General features: G+C 41.0%; 1 pseudogene; it reads left to right on the plus strand.

Annotated features, from left to right (window-relative positions):
- The first annotated feature begins 12,862 nt into the window (after positions 1–12,862).
- LOC119519660 lies at positions 12,863–14,822 on the plus strand (annotated as a pseudogene).
- Positions 14,823–19,697: the final 4,875 nt, after the last annotated feature.

Consider the following 19,697-nt stretch of genomic DNA (forward strand, 5'->3'; position numbering starts at 1 on the left):
TTGGAAACTGAGTGAAATAGCAGTTTCATTCATTTCTATGCACTTCTCTTGCACCCAAAATCACTTAAAACAGAACATTGACCTAAGTGTCTGTGAATCTAATATGGTGTTCTGTTTGGCAAACTGAGTAAAATAGCTCTTACAGTCACTTCTGTTCACTTCTCTTTAGCCAGAAAAACAACATCAGAACATTCACCCAGAAGTCTTTGAAATTGGTATGTTGATCAGTTTTGAAAACTAAATCACTGTTTCATTCATTTTCATGCACTTTTCTTGAGTCAGAAAAACATAGACCAGTACATTGACCTAGAATACTTTGAATGTATTTTGGCAGTTTTGATATATCAATGTTTGATATATATATATATATATATATCAGTTTTGATATATCAGTTTTTGATGTATCAGTTTTTTTAATTGAATTCAGTTTTATTGAAATACATTCACACACCATACAATCATCCATAGTGTACAATCCACTGTCCACAGTATGATAACATAGTTATGCGTTCATCACCACAATCTATCTCTGAACATTTTCCTTACATCAGAAAGAACCAGAACAAGAATAAAAAATAAAAGTGAAAAAAGAACACCCAAATCATCCCCCTATCCCACCCCATTTGTCCTTTAGTTTTTATCCCCATTTTTCTACTCATCCATACACTAGCTAAAGGGGGTGTGATCCACAAGGTCTTCAAAATCACACTGTCACCCCTTGTAATCTACATTATTATATAATTGTCTCCAGGAGTCCAGACTGCTGGGTTGGAGTTTGGTAGTTTCCGGTATTTACTTCTAGCTATTCCAATACATTAAAACCTAAGAGGTGTTATCTATATAGTGCATAAGAATGTCCACCAGAATGACCCCTCGACTCCATTTGAAATCTCTCAGCCACTGAAACTATTTCATCTCATTTTGCATCTCCCTTTTGGTCAAGAAGATACTCTCAGTCCCATGATGCTGGGTCCAGATTCATCCCTGGGAGTCATATTATGCATTGCCAGGGAGATTTACAACTCTGGGAATCGGGTCCCACATAGGGGGAAGGGCAGTGACTTCACCTGTCGAGATGGCTCAGTTAGAGAGAGAGAGAGCCACATCTGAGCAACAAAGGGGTACTCAGGGGGAGACTGTTAGGCACAATTACATACAAGTTTAGACTCTGCTTTTTGGTAACGAGCTTCATAAGGGCAAGTCCCATGATTGAGGGCTCAGCACATCAAACCGCCAGTCCCAATGTTTGTGACAACATCAACACCAGTCCAGGTGAGGATGTCCAACACATCTGCACCTTCCCCCAGATCCTCGGGGCTGGGGAGGGGGAGGCTGTAAATATATTTTTTATTATCTGCCCAAATTACTCCGGGATGTGTCACTATTTCACTCCAGCCGATACTAACCTACCATATCTCACTTCCTATTCAAAGTTCCATGCAATTGTGGTGTTTGAACAAATTGACTGTAGAGTTGTACTGTTTAGAAAATTTAGATCCTGTACAAAATAGGTATCTCTTCCCTTGGTCTCATATGGAAGTTGAAGTTTTAAAACACAATCAGTTTCAACCTTTACCCTTTGGCCTGGCTTGCCCTGGTCTTAACCAGACCTGCTTCATTCATATCACTAATTGAAGTCTGGGCTCTTTTTCAGCTTTTTTTTTTTTTTTTTTTTTGACAGTGGCTGTATGCACTAATACTGACATTCATATCTGCTGAGCTCTAGCTCTGAGTTTCAGGTGTTGCAGAGATATGCATTGTTCCAGAGACCAATCAGGTTTCATGCTCGGGGATCAACATCTCAAAGTTTGGAGATAGGCATTACAATTCAGGGATAGAGTTAACTGCTCTAAGAGCTTACAATCTAGGGATTATTACAATTATTATGTCCATGTTAGGCTATGTTCTAAGATTCAATTCTGAGTTTACACATTGTAGTTAGTCCATATTTGTGAGGCATCATCCCTCTCACCATGTTTTCTCCAACACTTTTAATCTCTATATATATTTTCCTACAATTTTATAGAGTTATATTCACATACCATACATTTATCCACAGTGTACAATCAGTTGTTCATGGTACCATCATAAAATTGTACATTTATCACCTCAATCAGCACTTGAACATACTGATTACTACAAGAAAAATTGTTTTTTTTAGCAATAAGAAAAAAAATGATGAAAAGAAAAATAACATGTCATGCAACACAATATACTAGTAAGGACAGCAAATAACACCACTACCAAGAATCCCGTATTCCTCCCCTATATACCCCTCTCATATACATTTAGCATTGGCATATTGCCTTTGTTACATTTAATGGAGGTATATTGCAATGTTACTGTTGACCATAGACTCCAGTTTGCCTTGATTATGTTTTTTTCCTGAATACCATCCCCTTTTCAACTCTCTACATGGTTGACATTCATTTGCTTTCCCACATGCAAAAACACTTTTATATTTGTATATTTAGTAACAGTCATTGGCAGCTCCAGTTTTTGCCATGTTATACAGTCCCAGTCTTTATCATCTATCTTTACCTCTGGTGTCATACATTCTCCTATCCCACCTCTTTCAGCTTTACTCACAGACATCTTTGTTCAATGTACTTACAATACTGTGCTACCATCACACAGTATTATGGAATCTATTTCTGGATCTATGCAATCAATCCTAAACATTCTATAGTCCTTCAGCATTAAATGGCTGGTTTCTGCCCCCTTTCTATCTCCTGGTCACCTGTGTTGTCAGCTTTTAACTCCCAAAGTTTGTTCATTAATGTCTGTTCATATTAGTGAGACCATACAGAATCTGTCCTTTTGTTTCTGGCTAACTTCACTCAACATAATGTCCTCAAGGTTCATCCACATTATTACATGATCCATGTCTTTGTTCTGTCTTACAGCTGCATAATATTCCATCATGTGTATACACCACAGTTTGTTTATCCACTCGTCCTTTGATGGACATTTGGGCTGTTTCCATCTCTTGGCAATTGTGAATAATGCTGCAATAAACATTGGTTTACAAATGTCTGTGTCTTAAGTTTCAGTTCCTCTGAGTATATACATAGCAATGGAATAGCTGGGTCATATGGCAAATCTATATTTAGCTTCCTGAGGAACCTCCATACTGTCTTCCAGAGTGGTTGCACCATTCTACATTCCCACCAACAATGAATAAGTGTGCCTCTTTCTCCACATCCTCTCCAGCACTTGTCATTTTCTGTTTTTTGGATAATGGCCATTCTGGTAGGTGTGAGATGATATCTCATTGTGGTTTAGATTTGCATTTCCTTAATAGCTAGTGAAGTTGAGCATTTTTTCATACGTTTTTGAGCCATTTTTATTTCCTCTTCAGAAAAATGTCTGTTCATGTCTTTTGCCCATTTTTAAATTGGATTGTTTGTCTTTCTGTTATTGAGATGCAGGATTCCTTTATATATTTGGGATAGTAAACACTTATCTGATATGTGGTTTCCAAATATCATCTCCCATTGTGTAGGTTGCCATTTTACTTTTCTGACAAAGTCCTTTGATGTACAAAAGTGTTTAATTTTGAGGAGATCCCATTTGTCTATTTGTTCTTTGGTTGCTCGCACCCTGGGTATGAGGTCTAAGAAACCACCTCCTATCACAAGATCTTTAAGATATTGCCCTACATTTTCTTCTAAGAGTTTTATGGTCTTGGTGCTAATGTTTAGGTCTTTGATCCACTTTGAGTTAATTTTGGTATAAGGTGTGGGATGGACATCCTCTTTCATTCTTTTGGAAATGGATATCCAGTTCTCCACACACCATTTATTGAACAGGCTGCTCTTTCCCAGTTGCTTTGGCTTCACTGCCTTATCAAAGATCAGTTGTCCATAGATGCAAGGGTCTACTTCTGAATGCTCAAGTCGATTCCATTGATCAGTATATCTGTCCTTATGCCAGTACCATGCTGTTTTGAGCACTGTAGCTTTGTAATATGCTTCAAAGTCAGGTAATGTGAGACCTCCCACTTCATTCCTCTTTCTCAAGATATTTTTGGCTATTTGAGGCACCTTACCCTTCCAAATAAATTTAGTTATTTGTTTTTCTATTTCTGTAAAGTAAATTCTTGGGATTTGAATTGGTATTGCATTGAATCTGTAAATCAGTTTAGGTAAAATTGCCATCTTAACTGTATTTAGCCTTCCAATCCATGAACATGGTATGTTCTTCCATTTTTTTTTAGGTCTTGTTCAATTTCTTTTAGCAGTTTCTTATAGTTTTCTATGTAAAGGTCTTTTGTGTCCTTGGTGAAATTTATTCCTAAATACTTGATTCCTTTGGTTGCTATTGTAAATGGGATTTTTTTCTTGATTTCCTACTCTTGTTGCATATTACTTGTGTATAGGAATACTACAGATTTTTGCATGTTGATCTTGTAGCCTGCCACTTTGCTGTATTCATTGACTAGTTCTAGTAGCTTTGCTGTAGATTTTTCTGGATTTCCTACATATAGAATCATGTCGTCTGCAAATAGTGAAAGTTTTACTTCTTCTTCTCCAATTTGGATGCCTTTTATTTCTTTTTCTTGCCTAATTGCTCTAGCTAGAACTTCCAGCACAATGTTGAATAACAATGGTGATAGTTGGCATCCCTGTCTTGTTCCTGATCTTAGAGGAAAATCTTTCAGTCTCTCCTCATTGACTGTGATGTTAGCTGTGGGTTTTTCATATATTGCCTTTATCATATTGAAAAAGTTCCCTTCTATTCCTATCCTTTGAAGTGTTTTCATCAGGAAAGGATGTTGAATTTTGTCAAATGCCTTTTCTGCATCAATCAAGATGATCATGTGGTTCTTCTGCTTTGATTTATTGATGTGGTGTATTACATTAATTGATTTTCTTGTGTTGAACCAGCCTTGCATACCTGGAATAAATCCCACCTGGTCGTGTTGTATAATTCTTTTAATGTGCTGCTGGATTCAATTTGCAAGTATTTTGTTGAGGATTTTTGCATCTATATTCATTAAAGAAATTGGTCTATAATTTTCTTTTTTTGTAGTATCTTTATCTATTAGGGTGATGTTGGCATCATAGAAAGAGTTAGGTAGCTTTCCCTCTGCTTCAACTTTTTTGAAGAGTTTGAGCAGGATTGGTACTAATTTGTTCTTGAATGCTTGGTAGAATTCACATGTGAAACCATCTGGTCCTGGGCTTTTCCTTTTTGGGAGCTTTTTGATGACTGACTCAATCTCTTTACTTGTGATTGGTTTGTTGAGGTCATCTATTTATTCTTGAGTTAATGTTGGTTGTTTATGCTTTTCTAGGAAGTTGTCCATTTCGTCTAAGTTGTCTAGTTTATTAGCATATAGTTGCCCATAGTGTCTTCTGATTATCTCCTTAATTTCTGCAGGGTTGGTAGTTATATTTCCTTTCCCATTTCTGATTGCGTTTGTTTGCATCTGCTCTCTCTCTCTCTTTTTTTTTTTTTTTTTGTTAGCCTAGCCAGTGGTCCATCAATTTTATTGATTTTCTCAAAGTACCAACTTCTGGTTTTGTTGATTCTCTCTATTGTTTTCCTGTTCTCAATTGCATTTATTTCTGCTCTAATCTTTGTTATTTCTTCCCTTCTGCTTGCTTTGGGGGATAGTTTGCTGTTCTTTCTCTAATTCCTCCAGGTAAGCAGTTAACCCTTCAATTTCTGCTCTCTCTTCTCTTTTAACATGGGCATTTAGGGCAATAAATTTCCCTCTCAGCACTGCCTTTGCTGCATCCCATAAGTTTTGATAAGTTGTGTTTTCATTGTCATTTGCCTCAAGGTATTTACCAATTTCTCTTGTAATTTCTTCCTTTACTCACTGGTTTTCTAAGAGGGTGTTGTTTAGCCTCCATATGTTTGTGAATTTTATGATCTTCTGTCTTTTATTTATTTCCAACTTCATTCCATTGTGGTCTGAGAAAGTGTTTTGTATAATATCAGTATTTTTAAATTTGTTGAGACTTGCTTTGTACCCAACATGTGCTCTATCCTAGAGAATGTTCCATGAGCACTTGAGAGAAAAGTGTATCCTGCTGTTGTTGGATGTAGTGTTCTATAGATGTCTGTCAAGTCTAGTTCATTTATCATACAATTCAACATCTCTGTTTCTTTAGTGATCCTCTGTCTAGATGTTCTATCCATTGATGAAAGTGGTGTATTGAAGTCTCCAACTATTATTGTAAAGGTATGTATTTCTCCTTTCAGTGATCGCAGTGTTTGCCTTATGAATTTTGGGGCATTCTGGCTTGGTGGATAAATATTTATGATTGTTATGTTTTCTTGATGAATTGATCCTTTTATTAATATATAGTTTCCTTCTTTGTCTCTTTTAATTGTTTTGCTTTTGAAGTCTAACTTGTCTGATATTAATATAGCTACTCCCGCTTTTTTCTGGTTGTTGTTTGCATGAAATATCTTTTTCCAACCTTTCACTTTCAGTCTATGTTTGTCCTTGTGTCTAAAGTGAGTTTCTTGTAGACAGCATATAGATGGGTCCTGTTTTTTAATCCATTCTGCCAGTCTGTGTCTTTTTATTGGGGCATTTAATCCATTTACATTTAGTGTTATTACTGTAAGGGCAGTTCTTTCTACTACCATTTTGTTTTTTGGAATTTATATGTCATATCTTATTTTTTCCTCTCCTTTTACCTTTCCTGATAATCTTCATTTCTGCACTCTTCTCCAACTCTCTCTCTCCTGTCTTTTCCTATCAGCCTGTAGCACTCCCTTTAGTATTTCTTGTAGTGCCAGTCTCTTATTCACAAACTCTCTCAGTGTCTGTTTGTCTGAAAATGTTTTAATCTCTCCCTCATTTTTGAAGGTAAGTTTTGCTGGATATAGAATTCTTGGTTGGCAGTTTTTCTCTTTCAGTATCTTAAATATATCATGCCACTGTCTTCTTGCCTCCATGGTTTCTGTGGAGAAATCTGTACATAGTTTTATTGACCTTCCCTTGTATGTGATGGATTGCTTTTCTCTTGCTGCTTTCAGAATCCTCTCTTTGTCTTTGACATTGGACAATCTGACCAGTAAGTGTCTTGGAGTAGGTCTATTGGGATCTATTCTATTTGGGGGACATTGTACTTCTTGAATCTCTAATTTTCTGTCTTTTATAAGAGTTGGAAAATTTTCAGTGAATATGTCTTCTATTACCCTTTCTGCCCCTTTTCCCCTCTCTTCTCCTTCTGGGATACCCATAACACATATATTTGTGCATTTCATTTTGTCACTCAGCTCCCTAAGGTCCTGCTCATATTTTTCCTTTTTTTTCACCATCTGTTCTTTTGTGTGTATGAATTTGAATGACCTGTCTTCCAGTTCACTGATCCTTTCTTCTGCCTGTTCAAATCTACTGTTGTGTCCCTCCATTGTGTTTTTCATCTACTCCATTGTGACCTTCATTCCCATGAGTTCTGCCATTTGTTTTATTAAGTTTATGAATTCTTCTTTATGGTCATCCAGTGTCTTCTTTACATCCTTCAGCTCTTTTCCTATATCTTCCTTCATTTCATCAAATTTATTTAGCATTAGTTGCCTCCACTCCTGTATCTCAGCTGAGCTATTAGTTTGTTCCTTTGGCTGGTCCATATTTTCATGTTTCCTGGTATGGCTTGTTATCTTAAGTTGTCTAGGCATCTGATTTTCTTGATTAGTTTATTTTGGAGCTTGTTTTCTAGCTTTTACCTAGTGGTTTTCTTGTTTGTTGGCTTTGTTCTCTGGCCTCTGTTATTCAGTTCAACATATTCTGGACCTCTAACTTAGGTTCTATTTAGTTGATCAGCATTTTCCCCCTCTTGTTTTTTCTGTTTCTTGCTCTGCCTCTATGTAACCTTTTTGTGAGTGGGTCTCCTCAGATATGGTTGACCCTAGTCAGATTTTCCCAGTCTAGTGAGGCCCAGGTCTTATTATATGGAGTTTTCCTGAGAATAAGACCCTCCTATGAGGCCTTTATAATTGGTGCTTTTCCTCTCCTGTCCAGCAGGTGGTGCTTGCCAGCCCACAGCTCCCCCACCAGTGTAAGGAGGTATGTAGACTTTAGTTCTCCTGGTGACTCTGATCCTGTCAGGGGCATGGCTGACTGAAGCCAGAATCTGAATTCCAGCCCCTGGGGTCTGAGTTCCCAAATGGAGGACTGCCAGTTGAGCTGGACCTCCCTCCACTCTCCCAATCCTCAGAACTCCAGTTATCTCTCAGGGGCACTATTCCCTTCTTCCCTCTCCTCTTTGGGGCCTCTCCAGGTAGATTCCTTGGTCAGCCTGAGTTGCCAATTAAAGACGGGGGTGGAGACCTTCAGTAGTGAATACAGAACTCAAAGACACTGTGGGTTCTTTGTCTCCCCCCAAGCCCAGCCTAGTCCCTCAACCTGGGCTTTCTGATAGAAAATAACCACATATATTACTTCTAGATTAAAAAAAATAGAAAAGAAAAACAAGAAAAAGAAAAAAGAAAAAAAAAAAGTCTCTTTTAAAAGTGTTTCCCCAGCCTGGAAGTTCTGTCAGTGTCAGAATAGAGCATTTAAAGATATACTTTGGGCTATTGTATGATAATTACTCTCCAACAGCTTCAGTTCCACCCCTGCCAGGGGCTATTGAAATGCAAAAAGATAAGGGATCAATGAGAAGCCAGAAGGGACAAAATGTAGGGAAAAAATGGCTTTATTTGGTGTCTGGGAATGGGTGCCTGCTTTTACATGCCCCCACTTCTCAGAGCCCAGCCCTTCTTTAGCACCCCAGATCCCAAAATTAGTTAATTAATTTGTTAATTAATTCTGCAGTTGAGGCTGGGTTGAGCCTCCCTTCTTGCCCTCAGCAGATTGCTGTTTTTTGTCCCCCCCCCCCCTTTCAGGGAGTCAGCAGCAAGACAGTCTGTGAGGTCTGGGTGGAGAGGGGTGTCAGACCCCTGGTCCGGGGAACTTACAATGTTCGCTGAGATCTCAGCTTTTCCTCCAATTCCAAACTTGTGTCCGATGTGTGACTGGTTACTGGAGACCCCGAAAACACTGTTTCATATAGTTCTTGGGTAATTGCCAGCTGCTCTAGGGGAGAGACGAAATTCTGCTCCTCACTGTTACGGTGCCCGTGAGTTAAAGTACAAGACAGCCAAATAGAATTTAAAGAGCCTTTAATAGCTGGCCAGTGGCTGCCATCTCTCACTCCACACTCTCGTAGGTCTTGTACTGGCCTGAAGTCCTCAGTCCCTGGTTTCTGAACAGGTAGGAGTGGGGTATTCCAAGGGGACTTGCAAGGCACAAGGATCTCCACTTCCCTTAGTCTCCTAATATGGACAACTATTCCTTTTTTAGCTTGGTAGCTCATTGGGTACTGCCAGACCCAGGCAGGTGTGGCACTGCTTAGGAGCTGAACAATGATGGGGGGTTGGTGGCCAGCCAGCCCTGGGGGGTTCGTCTCTGCCCACACCTCTGGTATTTCTTTTTGCCACTTCACTAAGAGTTCAGCATTTTGTTTATTAGTATCCTCCCTGGCTAGGAGGAGGTACTCTTCGGACAGAGGGCAGGTAATTAAGATGGAACTCAGTTGCTTTGGGAAGTTTACTTCTGGCCCTTTGTCTCAGAAGGAGATGGTTGCTCGCAGTTTGTGGAGCAAGTTGTGGCCAACTAGAAGGTAGGTGAATTCAGGCATAACTAAGAAAGAGTGAGTAATGGTTTTCTCCCCTAAGTTACTTATTTGGGCCTGTGTCCATGGATAGGACTTGATTCCTCCAGTGGCCCCCTGGATCGGGGTCTGTTTTTGTGATAAAGGGCCTTCTGCTTCTTGGAGTACAGAGAAAGTCGCCCCAGTGTCCACTAAAAAGTCAACGTTTCAGCCCCTTACTGTAAGAGTGACCCTGGGCTCCTGGGGGCCAAGGGTGGAGCCCCAGCCCCATCAATCTTCCTTCTTGAGGAGAACCTTTGGCAGCCCTGGGTAGGATTTTTTTGGGCACTTGTTTTTCCAAAGCCCCTGTTCCTTACAGAAGGTGCACTGGTTTTGGCCTAGAGGGGGCCCCTTTTGCCCTGCTCTCCCGCTGGATGGCCTATTTCCTCCCCCGCACTTTCCTCCAAAATTCTGGCCCCCTCCTCAGTTTTTATTCCACATTTGGTCTTCACTCATGGCAAGTAGAACCTTCACCATTTGTTTTGTTTAAGTCTTTGGAACTTTCTCTATTATTGAAGACTCATTGAGCAACCTCCACCAACTCGCTCAGTGCTTTTCCCTCAAAGCCTTCTAACTTTTGTAACTTTTTTCTTATATCTGGGGCTGACTGGGCGACAAAGGCAATATTAATTGCTCACCTGTTTTCTGGCACCTCCGGATCTATAGGGGTATATAACTGGTAAGCCTCCTGGAGGCGCTCTAGAAAAGTGGCAGGGGACTCAGTGGCCCCCTGCATCACCTCAGTTACCTTGGACATATTCATAGGCCTCTGTGCTGCTGCTCAGAGAGCCCCCATTAGAGTCTGGCAGGACTGTTTGAGAGCCTCCTTACCTTGGTCAGTGTTAGAGTCCCACCAGGGTTGGGTGAAGGGAAAAACAGCCTTGAGATGGTCTACTTCTATGGTTGACAGACCATCTGGCCCTACGACTAGTTTCCGTCCCTGGGCATGGATTCTCTCTCTCTCCTCTGATGTGAAAAGGGTCTGCAGCAGTTGTTGACAGTCATCCCATGTGGGCTGATGGGTAAAGAAAACAGATTCTAACAAAGAGATTAGTCCTTAGGGGTTTTGATTTTTTCAGTTGTACAGGTCGCTGGTGGAAAAAGGAACATAGACCATAAAGGGTTTTGGGTTTTCAGGTGGTCCTTGAATGACTTGTCTCAGGGGTAATTGAGCAGGGATAAGGACCTGACCATGTGGTCCATATGAATTCCCGGAACGGGTGTGGGGGGTTCTGGAGAGAGTTGTCGGGGGCATGGTAGAATCCAGAGTGGGAATGAGGGATCCTTCTGTACTTAGGGTAGGGGGCCCTGAGCTGGAGGCAGTGGGCCCTGGGCTAAGAACGGAGGGTCCTGGACTGGGAGGTGAGGGCCTTGGGCTAGGGGCAGAGGGCCCTGAGCTAGAGGCAGAGGGTCCTGGGCTGGAGGCAGAGGGCCCTGGGCTGGAGGCAGAGGGCCCTGGGCTAGGGGCAGAGGGCCCTGAGCTAGAGGCAGAGGGCCCCAGGCTGGAGGCAGAGGGCCCTGGGCTAGGGGCAGAGGGCCCTGGGCTGGAGGCAGAGGACCCTGGGCTGGAGGCAGAGGGCCCTGCAGAATAAGGTGGGGGCTGTGACAAGGGGGGACTATCCTGTGGGGAGTCGAGGACCAGGGACCTTTTGGGTGGCCCCTTTAGAACAAGCACATTTCATGCTTTAAACAGTTTAGGTGGTGAGAAATTTTTAAGCCATTTGGGGCGGTCAGCGAGGACGTCGATCCAGGTTTCAATATAGGGAATCTGATCCAGATGTCCTGGTCTTCCATAAATAACTCTTTGAACCTGAAAAGCAATTGGCAAATTTAGGGTGCCCTCGGGGGGCCGATTAGAGTCTGGAAAAGTTGGCCATTCAAGCTCGCAAAGGGCCTGGAGAGTTTCTGGGTTGACCGTGGCACCTGATCCTGCAGCTCGTGGGCAGAAGTCCTGAGAATTTTTTAAGAAACACTGCAATGGAGAGCAAGCAGAAGCAGATGGAGACTGACCCATTGCAAGACTGATGGTTGGCAAAACAGAAACAGAACAGAACAAAGACACTAACAACAAAACACAAAACAGAGACTAGGTCTGCGCTAAGAGACCAATTCCGAACTGAACCAAAATCTGAACCTGAGGCCACCGGCCACCGTCGTGGTCTGAGGCCGGGTCTTGGAGTTATGACTCAGTCCAGCCCTCCTAAAGACCCTAAAGGGGTACCCCACCAGACCAGATTAGAGATCTCTTACCATTGTGGGCCCAAGTCCAGATGGCTCCAGAGGCAGATTTTCGAATCTTGAGGCCTGACCACTCAGTTCTCTGCTGGGGCTGAGGAGCATCTCTCAGCACGCCCCCCTGGGGGAGGACTGGCAGTTGGACCTTGTCTCAACTGATAAACCTCGGCGAACCCCGAGGGAATTCTCACTGGGGCCTCCAAATGTTACGGTGCCCATGAGTTAAAGTACGAGACAGCCAAACAGAATTTAAAGAGCCTTTATTAGCTGACCGGCGGCTGCCGTCTCTCACTCAGCGCAGGGAGTTCAGCAAGCAGCAGCCCCCACCTGAGAGTGCTTGAGACTAATATAGGCAGAAACCACATCCTGAAAATGCAAGCAAGCTGCTTTGACAAAAGCAGAGTCGGCGGTTAATTAATGGGTGCTTAAGATCTTTAACAAGGTTGAGAAATTTTTCTCAAGGCCGGTGCAATGGTTAATTATTGAAATGGTTACGCTTGGCTAATACGTATATCTGCAAGTCTCACTCCCTAAAATGGCACAGTTTCACTCCCTTCTTCTCAAGGCTTAATGTTTACTTTGCAGTCATTACCAGTTGAAGGGGAAGGGGACTCTCATTACAGATTAAGGGGAGGGGGCCCACTTCACTCACCACTCTGCCATCTTGCCCCACCCTCGATGTATCAGTTTTGATATATCAGTTTTGACAACTTAGTGAAAAAGATGTTTCATTCACTCCTATGCACTTCTTTTTGATCTGGAAAAACACTTACACCATAACCTTTACCTAGAAATTGTCAAAACTGTTATGTTGGCCACTCCTGGTCCTCTTTTATCTCTGGGTGGCCCCACCTCCAGCAGCCCTTGCCCACCAGCTGGCCTCCTTGCCCCCCTGGAGTGCATGTGAAGACTGCTGAGCAGCTGCAGGAAGGTTGGAAGAACAATGCATGTAAGTCTTTGACATCATGGTGTCCATCTGGCAAAGAAAAGGAATAAAAACTGAAGAAGTTTCTGAGGATTTTTCAGCACAAGAAGAAAATGTGAAGTTGGAAAACAAATTGCCATCTGGAAGTGGAGCAAGAAACCTCATTCAGAACAGAATGTGGACTTGATTACTCCTACTACAAGCAAATGCTGCAGGCTCCAACCCTCAAGGAAGGTTTACATGGCTTAATATATGATAATAAAACTGAATCTATGAGGACAATTAACCTCCTTTAATGAATGAATATTTACCAAGAGGTTTTTCTCAGTATTTTGTATAGAGTTCTTCCTATACAGAAATATTTAGAGCCAGTTTATTTTTATATTTACACTTTATTTGAACTACAGGCAATCTATGTGACAATGCTTTATGTAACTAGCTGGCCCGTTAGTGGTACATGGCTATCGGGATTATTAGCAGCTTTCTGGTATGTCACAAATAGTCTATTCTATAGACCACAAGAGTTGAGTTTATCATTCCATTGAGGGAGAATTGGAAGCTGCCATTCTTTGCAATTCAGATAGCAGCAGTTACATACTTTCTGAGACCAAAATTACAGCCTCTTTCTGAAAGGTGGATACTTCTTGCCATTTTCATATCAACTTTTCTCTTTATCCTGACATGGCAATTGAATCAATTTATGATGCTGATGCAAGCATTAGCACTGTTCATACTGAACTCTTTGGACATGCTTCTGGCAGTTAAGGCGACATGGCTGTATGGTATACAGATAACAAGTTTACTCCTCATCTGCACTTCTCAGTTTTTTAATTCCATGATTCTTGGATCATTGCTTATCAGCTTTAACCTTTCAGTGCTAATTGCAAGAAAAGTTCAGAAAAATCTGAAAACTGGAAACTTTTTTTTCAACATTATAAAGAAAATTCTTAACCTGAAGTCAGATGAGCACATATTTAAATTTTTGAAGGCAAAGTTTGGGTTTGGAGCAACAAGGGATTTTGATGCAAATCTGTATCTGTGTGAAGAAGCATTTGGCCTCCTGCCTTTTAATGTATTTGAAAGGCTTTCAGATACTCTGCTTTTTAATGCTTACCTATTTGTTCTGTCCATCACAGTGATGGTAGCTATTGCCATTGCCCTTCATAATCTCAGTGATTCTACAAATCAACAATCCATTGTAAAATGGAAAAAAGCACAATTGAACTGAAACCTGAAACTGCCTACAACTTAATGCATGCTATTCTGTTTGGATTCTTGGCATTGAGTACAATGAGAATGAAGTACCTTTGGATGTCACATATGTGTCTATTTGCATCTTTTGGCTTATGCAGCCATGAAATACGGGCATTACTTCTGAAGCTAGTCCATCTTTACAATCCAAAAAGATATGTATAATGCAATATTTGGTACCAATACAAATACTGTTGTATCTTTGTTATAAGTTCTGGTCAGGAATGATGGATGAACCTTCCAAGTTGAGAGAATTCTATGATCCAGATACAGTGGAGCTGATGAACGGGATTAACACTGACACTCCAAGGAAGGCAGTGTTTGCTGGAAGCATGCAGCTGCTGGCCGGAGTCAAGCTGTGCATGGGAAGGATCTTAACCAACCACCCACACTGCAAACACAAAGTCCTGAGGGAGTGAACCAGAGTGGTTTATCAGGTATATGCAAAGAGGTCTCCAGAGGAAGTGCATGACCTCCTAAGATCCTTTGGCACTGACTATGTAATCCTGAAAGACAGCTTCTGCTACAAGTGAAGGCACTGCCGGGGCTGCTGTCTGAGGGACATGTTGGACATTGCTAATGGACACACAATGGATGGCCCAGGAGAGAATGATCCCAATTTGAAACCTGCAGGCCACCCTCACTCCTTTGAAGAGATAAAAAGAAATCTGGCTCCTTATATAGCACACTTCACTAGAGTGTTTCAGAACAAAACATTCCATGTTTACAAGCTGTCCAGAAACAAGTAACCAAGCTTTCTGTTCAATCTCTATTTTTGATACAATGAAATGCTATGATAATGAAGCTCAGCTGACAAAGTTTCCTATGTAATTAGGTAGCCTGTACCTTAAAGTTGTGATATAAGTTCTACAGATGTTTACACTAGTGTTACCATCCTTGAAAATTTCTTCTGCAAGCTTGTCTTTTTTGTCTCATCTTTATCTTTCCCATTGATAGTCTTTAGCATAAATGTTCACAACTTTCTAACGTTTTGTTGTTGAGAACAGTATGTGGAGAACAGTATATGTTCCATGGTTTAATCTGAACAGCCACATATCATGCTCAAACTGAGGGCCTGTTCAGGAATTTGAAATACCTTTAATTTCCAATTGACTTAAGATAGCTGTGGTTGTACAGAATTGAGTGGATGCATAATTAAATTATTTCTTACTGTTTCACTAGTGAAGACCAACTGGTGGCTTTTTAAAAAACCCTTTATCATCTTGTTTTACTTTAAAATTTTATAGTGTTCTCCAATTTTCAGGCCCTTAACATTTAAAAAAATCATATTAACTCTTCATATGTATCTGAAACTTTTGGGTTGAGTTTTGTATGAACTGTTCTGTGTAGCATTTCAGTAGTATGTATCACATATTAACTGTGTGTGTATGTGTGTGTGTGTGTGTGTGTGTGTGTGTTTTAATGCTGAGCACAGCATTAAACTTTTGTAAGTCCTTAAATTGGACAGCCAAGTAGAATTTGTTATTGTTTAGTGTTTTTATTTTAAAACCTATTTACTGTGTAACCCCTCCTTCAAGTAAGAGAGTTTGGCTTTATTTCTTACTCATTTAAATTTAGTGGGTTTTCAAAATTTTGTTAATTTTTTGTATTTTTAGCCTTTGTGTTTTTTACTGCCTAGAACCTTGTGGAGTCTGAATATTTTTAAAATGAGTGTATTAACTAGCTTGCTAATATGATATTTTTGGCAGACAGCATTTTCATACCAAGTTTGCTTTGTGGTCTCCAGTCTTAAGTCGAGGACCCTGGTGGCATATTCTTTTCCTTACAAAAAGGTAAAAATCAAGTGCCTCTAAGTCATGCCTACTTGTAAACAACAAAGAGAATTATGTGTACCTGTTCAAAAATTTTTTGATAACTGCATTATAATTAATTTCTAATGATGGGGACATGGAAATGTTGCTGATAAAAGTATACTGTGCATTTAATTAATTCAAGATGGCTAATGAAATTAACTTTCTCCCCCTGTTCTTGCCAGTTGGAAATGATTTAAATGTTTCTCCTTGAAGTTGTGTTATAGTAAATTACATAGGAATTGAGATGGATATATCACATTTTTCAATAATTTTATGTTCAGTTACTGTTTATTAGGCAGCATTCAAATAATGTTTGTACATGGCCATGTTGGACACAAGAATAATCAGCTTTTATCAAAACTTACTTAAATCAAAAATTGACAGTAGCTGGATTATTAAATTATGCAACTGAAACTCCTGAATTTATCTTTCCTGTATCCATTAAGGTTGGAGACCACTGCAGTTTAGGATAATATAACAATAAAAGATTTTAATCAGAACTAACCCTTCAATTAGGCCAAGAATGATGCATGCCTGTTTTAGCTGACAGCATGGGTCAATGCATCCTTCAGTGAGTGCCTTACTCTAACTGAAACCAATCACATGTAAGGTACAGTATGTCAGACTATGTGGTTCTGTTTTTAAATCCTGTTACTTTTTCAGATGTATTTAATTTAAATATCCATATATGTATTTGTCTAGGCATTATGAGTATTTGTTTGGAGTCTTGATAAATAAGAACCTTGTACTTAAATTTTTATGCTAATCATCACTGCATTGATGACATAAACAGTGATTTTTTTTTTCACCATTTAGGTGTCATTGTTGCCCAAACCCTTAGTGTTCATTCTTTAATGAAAAATTTAAAGTGCCAAAAAAATCTTGCAAGACAGAATCCATACTCTTTCCAAGACACTGTGACCAGGTATAGAAGTTTCATTTCCTGATGACCAAATCCTTTGGTGAATACTATTAAATATTTTTAGTGCTCATCAGTGTTCTCTTTTATGACTTTCTCATTAAGTACACAGGGAAAAAGAGAGGACTCTGGTCTCCAGCCCCCTACTGAGCCAAAGCAAGAAACCTGGGGTCTGAGCTCCACACCACACAGACCTTGGCATCTGGGTTAACATCTGGTGATAGCCTCAAACGGTGGCTCTGTTTTTAGGGATTAAAAAAACCACTTGAATTTGCTTCAGAGTTAGTGTAAAAAGAGCCATAAAGTACAGAACATGTGCTCTTACCTGGCCTCTGCCTGCCCGGCTCACCAGATGCCCCCAGCCTCCATTCCTCTTGTAAACTGGCATGCTCATATGCTCCTCCTCTCTCAGGGGAGTCCTATGCCCATACCAGACTTCTCTGTGCAAGCTGTACTTCTTCATGTAAGTGCATAATTCAATTCACTATTTACATATATCTAGGAAATATGGGTGTAAAAAGAAAGAGCTGTTTCTATGAAAATTAAGTTGAGTGCTTTGGTAAGATTTGATAAAGGTTGAGTTGCTAATAAAAAATCTGCTATGGGAGAGGGCGGGGCAAGATGGTGGACTGGTGAGCTGTATGTTTTAGTTACTCCTCCAGGAAAGTAGGTAGAAAGCCAGGAACTGCGTGGACTGGACACCACAGAGCAATCTGTCTTTGGGCATACTTCATACAACACTCATGAAAACGTGGAACTGCTGAGATCAGCGAAATCTGTAAGTTTTTGCGGCCAGGGGACCCGCGCCCCTCCCTGCCAGGCTCAGTCCCGGGGGAGGAGGGGCTGTCAGCTCCGGGAAGGAGAAGGGAGAACTGCAGTGGCTGCTCTTATCGGAAACTCATTCTACTGATTCAAACTCCAACCATAGATAGACTGAGACCAGACACCACAGACTCTGAGAGCAGCCAGCCCAGCAGAGAGGAGACAGGCATAGAAAAAAAACAACACGAAAAACTCCAAAATAAAAGCAGAGGATTTTTGGAGTTCTGGTGAACACAGAGAGGGGAAGGGCGGAGCTCAGGCCTTGAGGCGCATATGCAAATCCCGAAGCAAAGCTGATCTCTCTGCCCTGTGGACCTTTCCTTAATGGCCCTGGTTGCTCTGTCTATTAGCATTTCAATAACCCATTAGATCTCTGAGGAGGGCCCTCCTTTTTTTTTTTAATCCTTTTTTCTTTTTCTAAAACAATTACTCTAAGAAGCCCAATACAGAAAGCTTCAAAGACTTGCAATTTGGGCACATCAAGTCAAGAGCAGAACTAAGAGAGCTCTGAGACAAAAGGCAATAATCCAGTGGCTGAGAAAATTCACTAAACACCACAACTTCCCAAGAAAAGTGGGGTGTCCGCTCATAGCCATCATCCTGGTGGACAGGAAACACTCCTGCCCATCGCCAGCCCCATAGCCCAGAGCTGCCCCAGACAACCCAGTGTGACGGAAGAGCTTCAAATAACAGGCACACACCACAAAACTGGGCGTGGACATTAGCCTTCCCTGCAACCTCAGCTGATAGTCCCAGAGTTGGGAAGGTGGAGCAGTGTGAATTAACAAAGCCCCATTCAGCCATCATTTCAGCAGACTGGGAGCCTCCCTACACAGCCCAGCAGCCCAGAACTGCCCTGGGGGGATGGCACTCACCTATGACATAGCACAGTCATCCCTCAACAGAGGACCCGGGGTGCACAGCCTGGAAGAGGGGCCCACTTGCAAGTCTCAGGAGCCATACGCCAATACCAAGGACTTGTGGGTCAGTGGCAAAGACAAACTGTGGCAGGACTGAACTGAAGGATTAGACTATTGCAGCAGCTTTAAAACTCTAGGATCACCAGGGAGATTTGATTGTTAGAGCCACCCCCCCCTCCCTGACTGCCCAGAAACACGCCCCATATACAGGGCAGGCAACACCAACTACACACGCAAGCTTGGTACACCAATTGGACCCCACAAGACTCACTCCCCCACTCACCAAAAAGGCTAAGCAGGGGAGAACTGGCTTGTGGAGAACAGGTGGCTCGTGGACGCCACCTGCTGGTTAGTTAGAGAAAGTGTACTCCACGAAGCTGTAGATCTGATAAATTAGAGATAAGGACTTCAATTGGTCTACAAATCCTAAAAGAACCCTATCAAGTTCAGCAAATGCCACGAGGCTAAAAACAGCAGAAAATTATAAAGCATATGAAAAAACCAGACGATATGGATAACCCAAGCCCAAGCACCCAAATCAAAAGATCAGAAGAGACACAGCACCTAGAGCAGCTACTCAAAGAACTAAAGATGAACAATGAGACCATAGTATGGGATACAAAGGATATCAAGAAGACCCTAGAAGAGCATAAAGAAGACATTGCAAGACTAAATAAAAAAATAGATGATCTTATGGAAATTAAAGAAACTGTTGACCAATTTAAAAAGATTCTGGACACTCATAGTACAAGACTAGAGGAAGTTGAACAACAAATCAGTGACCTCGAAGATGACAGAATGGAAAATGAAAGCATAAAAGAAAGAATGGGGAAAAAATTGAAAAAATCGAAATGGACCTCAGGGATATGATAGATAATATGAAACATCCAAATATAAGACTCATTGGTGTCCCAGAATGGGAAAAAAAGGGTAAAGGTCTAGGAAGAGTATTCAAAGAAATTGTTGGGGAAAACTTCCCAAATCTTCTAAACAACATAAATACACAAATCATAAATGCCCAGTGAACTCCAAATAGAATAAATCCAAATAAACCCACTCTGAGACATATACTGATCACACTGTCAAACACAGAAGAGAAGGAGCAAGTTCTGAAAGCAGCAAGAGAAAAGCAATTCACCACATACAAAG

The sequence above is a fragment of the Choloepus didactylus genome, chromosome 23, assembly GCF_015220235.1.
Source record: "Choloepus didactylus isolate mChoDid1 chromosome 23, mChoDid1.pri, whole genome shotgun sequence".
In the NCBI taxonomy this organism is placed as follows: Eukaryota; Metazoa; Chordata; class Mammalia; order Pilosa; family Megalonychidae; genus Choloepus; species Choloepus didactylus.